The sequence below is a fragment of the Sinocyclocheilus anshuiensis genome, unplaced genomic scaffold (assembly GCF_001515605.1).
Source record: "Sinocyclocheilus anshuiensis isolate Anshui unplaced genomic scaffold, SAMN03320099.WGS_v1.1 scaffold1119, whole genome shotgun sequence".
NCBI classification, from domain to species: domain Eukaryota; kingdom Metazoa; phylum Chordata; class Actinopteri; order Cypriniformes; family Cyprinidae; genus Sinocyclocheilus; species Sinocyclocheilus anshuiensis.
Window position 1 is genome coordinate 63,170 of NW_015542384.1, and position 6,899 is coordinate 70,068.

Below are 6,899 nucleotides of genomic sequence, written 5' to 3' on the forward strand. Positions count from 1 at the left end.
TAAGTCAGTATCATTGCTGATATTTCTTCAGTTTCAATCTCATTTTGTGCTCTTTAAAGCTCAAGTCAGTTTTTTTTTTTTTTTTTAATATAATTTGTTCCATGTTCCCACTCTGCTAGATGTCAGATAACCAATAAAAGAGACCCAATTCAGCTGCATATCAGTGTTTAGTCATTTTGACTGTTTGGGTCTCTGCTTAACACAATAATTGATTTAGTTTAATGTGATTGGTTAATTCCAAACAGAGCACCATGTCCACATTTTTATTTTTTTACATAAATACATGACGCAAATACCCATACCTATTACCAGTTTTTTGTAAATAAGGTGTATGATCAATTTTCTGTTGGTTGTTGGAAGCTGATTTAGGTTAACGCTGATACGGTTGTTGATAGAGATTGCTGTTAAATATGCAGTTGTCTACATTTGTGTGTGTTTGAGGGAAAGCAGGGTTTAGATACTGAAGAAAACTGGATTACTAAAGATGTTGCTCAAGGGCTTGAGCAAAGAGTTCATCACTCTATAGATATGCAGCAAAATATCTATTATGATTTCTTTACCACAACATGCAATTTTACATAAGATATAACACGGTATGTAACTGGCAAAAGAATAAAATAGCAATGGAAATGTTCAAACCTGTTCATAGGTTGACAAAGAGAATTTTCATTTGTGAGTGAATAATCCTTTAAAATGGTTTCTTCTATCCATGTTTAATGTTCAGATAAAAACATAAGTAGTACAATAAGCTGTAATCTGGCTTTATACAACCCCACAGGTCAGTACACATAGGTTTTTATTACCATTTTGCCTGGAAACTTTTTGTTTACTGTACAAGGTACTGAGTACAGTGATATAGCTTTTGAGAAATAACTAATCACTGAATTTGCAAAAGTGTGCCAGGATAGTGACATCAGAGGTGTAATAGTTTGACATCCCTAAAGAGTGTGAATTGTGTCTCTGTGGTACTTTCAAAACATTATTCTGTTTCTGTGATCTGACATGTCAATGTCTGTCTTAGCCAATGGTATGAGTTTGGGGTGGGGATCCCTATTTGCCTAAACAAAAGCAATTATTTCTGCAAACAAAAAGCTGAGAGAATCGTTTGACTACATCCGGATCAGATTCAGAACGATGATCAAAACATAGATGGAGTATTGCTTCCATAAACACCCCCAATGCTTTGCACAGTCCTATTCCACTTCAACATTTCAGTTGGTAACATTAGTCAGTTTGATTTATATGCTGTTTAATGTTTGATGATCATGTTATTTTACATATCCATCTACTTACAGTTGTGCTCAAAAGTATTCATACCCTTGGTAAATATGATCAAAGAAGGCTTTGAAAATAAATCTGCATTGTTTATCCTTTTGATCTTTCATTCAGAAATGTAAACAAAACAAAAAACCTTTAATGGAAGTAAAAAAAAAGAGGATAGTTTAATATTAGGATAGATTAATATTAGGTTACTAAAGCAGTTCAGTTAATGATAGTCTGTTTCACAGTCACTTTTTGTCTGGCACATTTGACATTTACTTATGTTATGCTGAACTTCCCACACTACGAATAAAGCAGCTCTAATGAGGTATGATTCTAAAGGTATGATGAAATATTTTTTCCATGTTTAATGGGCTAGATAATTGGTCGTATTTAGTTGGTTATTTCACTGTATTGTTATTGTTTGTCACTGGTTGCTGTTCTAACAGCTGTTAATAAAATTAAGCATCTGTTAAAAGGGTCGAAATGAGTGCATTTATTTACCCTTCCCTTTCAAATGTCAGTCTCTAGTCCTTTCAATATTGGTCTCTACATCATATTAGTAGCTGAAGATAAGGGGAAAAACCTTTTTCCTAGAAATACTGAAGCCTGATTGAATCATGCTGTTGCCTTGCTTCTTTGATCCTGTTTGAGTGTTCCTGTGAGACCGAAGATGTCCGGTGAGTATGACATTTTCTTTCAGCATTGGAAGGACCTGTCTGTCCTCACTGTGAACCCTCCGTATTCAGAATCAGAATCAGAAAGAGCTTTATTGCCAAGTGTGCTTACACACACACATGGAATTTGTCTTGGTGACAGAAGCTTCCAGTACACAGACAGGTTGACAAGTGACAAGACACAGATAACAAAATAAAAATAAGTGAGTAAAAATAAATATGTAAAAAAACAATACACAATAGAAAACGAGACAGTAAACAGTATATTGTATGTACAGATGTGCTATAGACAAATTATGCAAGGGAATGTGGATAGATGTAAGATATATTAAATCAATAACATATATACAGTATAATAAATATAAGTATAGATAGTTGGGTATTTCACATGTTTTATTGCACAGTGGCTCAGCAGTCCGGACTATCCGCTGAAGTCTTCTGAGGTCAGTTTTGGTAGCTGAGCTGAACCAGACAGTTATTGAAGTGCAGAGGACGGATTCAATGATGGCCGAGTAAAACTGTATCAGCAGCTCCTGTGGCAGGTTGAACTTCCTCAGTTGGCGAAGGAAGTACAACCTCTGTTGGGCCTTTTTCACAATGTGATTGTCCCACTTCAGGTCCTGAGAGATGGTGGTGCCCAGGAATCTGAATGACTCCACTGTTGCTACAGTGCTGTTAATTATGGTGAGTGGGGGGAGAGCAGGGGGGTTTCTCCTGAAGTCCACTATCATCTCCACTGTTTTGAACGTGTTCAGCTCCAGGTTGTTATAACCGCACCAGACAGCCAGCTGCTCGACCTCGCTTCTATAAGCAGACTCGTCACTGACCTGGATGAGGCCGATGCCTGTAGTGTCATCTGCAAACTTCAGGAGCTTGACAGCGGGGTCTTTAGAGTGGGGAGAGCACACACACCTGAGGAGCTCCAGTGCTGATGGTGTGGGTGATGAGTTTTCCCAGCCTCACTAGCTGCTGCTGCCTGTCTGTCAGGAAGCTGGTGATCCACTGTGTCACGAATCAGGCCTCTGTGGCTCTCTCCGATGGCCTCCGGAGGGCACCCTCTCCCGAGTACTAACGTTCATGGACTACATTTCCCAGACACCCCGTACCTGGGACTGATTATGGCACAGGTGTTCCCCCTTAGCTTCCCTATTTAAGCAGCGCTCAGACTCTCTATGTTTGCGAAGTCTTGTATTGCCCCGGCTACATTTCTGAGCGTTTATCCCCTATCTTGTCGTCTCTTGTGTATTACCTCGGACTGTTCTTACTAGTGTGATTCTCTGCCGCCTGCCCCGACCCTCGCTCTGCCACTGTTTATTCTCTTGGATTTCCCCTGCTGTACGTGACACTGTTGACTGAATACTGCCTGTTTTACTCTGCCTGTTATTCTAATAAAAGCTGCAAATGGATCCGCACGCCTCTGACTCAGCGTTACACACTGACAGATGAAGGTTTGTACAGAGAGCTGTGTCAGTTTATTCAGAAGGGTATCTGGGATGATGGTGTTGAAGTCCACAAACAGGATCTTCGCATAAGTCCCTGGTTTGTCCAGATGTTGGAGGATGTAGTGCAGTCACATGTTGACTGCATCATCCACAGATCTGTTTGCTTGGTAAGCAAACTGCACGGGGTCCAGCAAGTTTCCAGTAATGTCCTTCAAGTAGGCCAACACCAGACTCTCAAATGACTTCATGACCACAGACGTTAAAGCAACAGGTTTGTAGTAATTTAGCCCTGTTTTTTTTTTGGTTTATTTGGTACAGGGATGATGGTGGAGTGTTTGAAGTAGGAGGGGACTTCACACAGCTCCAGTGATCTGTTGAAGATCAGTGTGAAGATGGATGAAAGCTGGAGAGCACAGGCTTTGAGGCAGGCTGGAGAGACACCGTCTGGGCCTTTAGCTTTCCTTATCTTCTGTTTCCTGAAGACTTTGCATACATCATCTTCACAGAGCTTAAGTACAGGCTGAGAAGCAGTAGGGGGGAGGGAGGGTGTTGATGGCTGTGTTGTGAGACTGTCAGAGCAGGTGTGGGGTGTGAGACCAGGCTTTTCAAACCTGCAGTAGAATCACAGGTGGTTCTTGAGATTTGCCTTCGAGGGAGTAGCATATCAATATACGGTCCTTCCATTCGGACTGTCTCTAGCTCCTCTTTCCCTTTTGGGTAACACTTTATAATAACTTTCATTAATAAATCATTAACAAACATTATACAATGCTTAATGGATCATTAGTTAATAATATATTCAAAGAGTTAGAAATGTGAGATAATGTGCTTGTTAATGTTTGCTAATAAACGTAAACATTAGATAATGTTAAAACAAATCATTATTTCATGTAAGTTAAAATGCTTACAAATGTCATTAAGCTTTCAATTCCATATGATCAACCTCTTATTGAAAATCTACAAGTGATTTGAACAGACGTTATACAATTATTAAAAGCTTGTGTTAATGCACAACACTTTTGCTGCTATTGAGGTGTGATATGAGTATGGGTAGGTTTAAGGGTTGGTTAAAGGGTCAACAGTGTAAAGGGGTCAATTTGATTATTATAAGGGAACACGGTTCAATCTGTTTATATTATATTGTTTTGATAAATTAAAAAATTTCTTTTAAAAAATGATTTGTTTTCTCCTGTTTATTTGTGATTCAATGAATATCCTGTTTAATGATATACTGAAGAGTAATATACTAATGGGAGTGTTGAGGCAATAAAAATAAATTTTTGCACCAAAATTACAATCTGTTATGTCTTTAGCAAGCATTTGGCTAAACTTAACCAGCCACCCTTTACACAAACCTTGTTACATTAGTCCAATGCCCATAAAGATTAGTAATCATTTATAAACATTTACAAATGATGAATAGTTTTAACTAGATTGGCTACTGCAAAAACACGAACAGATGATTAATAAATGATTAGTAAAGATGTGTGAATAGGGTAAATTCAGGTCTTTCGGGACACTTTTTGCCATTGAGATGACTGCTCATAAAGGTATTAATGATTAGTAAACATTTATAAACATTTGCAAATGATGAATAGTTTTCACTTTAGATTGGGTACTGCAAAAACATGCACAACCAATTAATAGATTATTTGTTAAGATGTGTAAATAGAGGTCTACACAACAAACAAAGACCAACAAATGAAGATAATTTGAACTGAAAGTTTACTGACATTTGTAAGCATTTCGATTTACATTGAATGTGATATGTTAATCATTAGGTAATGTTTAGTAAGTTATATACTTACCAGAACAACCATCAATCACTTAATTAACCCTCGCATTAAGTTCCTGAATGAGGTTAAATTATTATACTATTCCCGAGTATAGCCCACGGAGGGCTCCAGTTTCCGAGGATAGCCCACGGAGGGCTCCAGATCCACAGTTAAGCCCACAGAGGGCTCCAGTTCCCGAGTATAGCCCACGGAGGGCTCCATTTCCCGAGGATAGCCCACGGAGGGCTCCAGTTCCCGAGTATAGCCTACGGTTATAGCACTGCTCTGCGCTTTGCTCCCTATTTCTGTACTTTTCTTTGATTTTTCTAAGATTTTTACTTCAGCAGATCAGCACAGTGCTCAAACAACATATTTTTGGCACAAACACTAAAACAAAAAACTCTCTGGGACTGGAATAATACCACGAAAAAGAAGACTTTTGCCTCCCACTGCCAGCAGCTTACATTCCGGAGAAGGGAAAACACAGCTGCCCACATTCAAACAGAAGAGAAAGAAAATGCCTCCTGTTGAATCTACTTGCTGCATGAACTACTGCAAACTTCTACAAAGGAAGTATAGCCCACGGAGGGCTTCTGTCCCCGAGTTTAGCCCAGTGATGGCTCCTGTCCCCGTGCTTAGCCCAAGGAGGTCTCCAGTTCCTGAATCCCCTCCAGAGCGCCCTCAAGTGCCCACTCCTCCAGAGTGCCCCCCAGGATTCCTAGTTTTCCCCAAGAAAATTTTGAGAGGGGGGCATATCCCCGTGGCCGAGCCAGCTAAGGCCACGGAGGATCCGCCATGGCCTCCTGAGTCTCCTGATCCACCATGGCCTCCTGAGTCTCCTGATCCGCCATGTCCTCCTGAATCTCCTGCTCCGCCATGGCCTCCTGAGTCCCCTGATCCGCCATGGCCTCCCGAGCTCCCTGCTCCGCCATGGCCTCCAACATGATAAGATCACATGTTGATTTCTGAATTGGGAGGAGAAACATACAACACCCCGAGCAAAGACAATATCTAATTGGTCAAGGCCCCAATTAGAAAAAATAAACCAACAACCCGGTTTAAATACTCAGAACACCATCAAATTATGCTTTTAGTCATGTTTTTTTAGTCATGCTTTTAGCTTCAAATCATCGCTTCTAGCTTTTTAGTCATGCTTTTTTTTTTTAGCTTTTGCTTTTTAAGCTTTGCTTTTTAGCACTCTTTGAGCGTGCTCTGGCTTAGAGGCTGCTGCTCCCAAAACCATGAGGAGAAACGCCACCTAGACTCGTCAAACTTTACTTCTATTCCTCTACTTTAATTTCTTTTCCATTGAGAGTTTCGTGTTTTGAGTTAAGTTTTGCCGCAACGTGTCTCCGAGGTGACTGCCTCAAAACTTCAACCAGCCCACAACTCAGCATCTTCCCAAGACGCCCAACCACTGGCTTCCCAAGACGTCACTTCAACGACTACTGAACTTCCAGCTAATCAGCAATCTCGGGAAACCCCCTTTCTTTAACGACGACAACAAAGGGCACACCCCTACAAACTGTATCATACTGTACCATACTGAACTGGTGCATTTAATATAAATTTTAACCTCATTGAGGAACCTAATGCGAGGGTTAATTAAGTGATTGATGGTTGTTCTGGTCTATGCAATACAATAAAAAAAAAGTAAACTCGGGATTTCACATTTTCTTTCTCTTAAACTCATTCTTTCCTCACTTTCTCTCTTTCTGCAACTTGTGTGAATGCGTGTGTTCGTG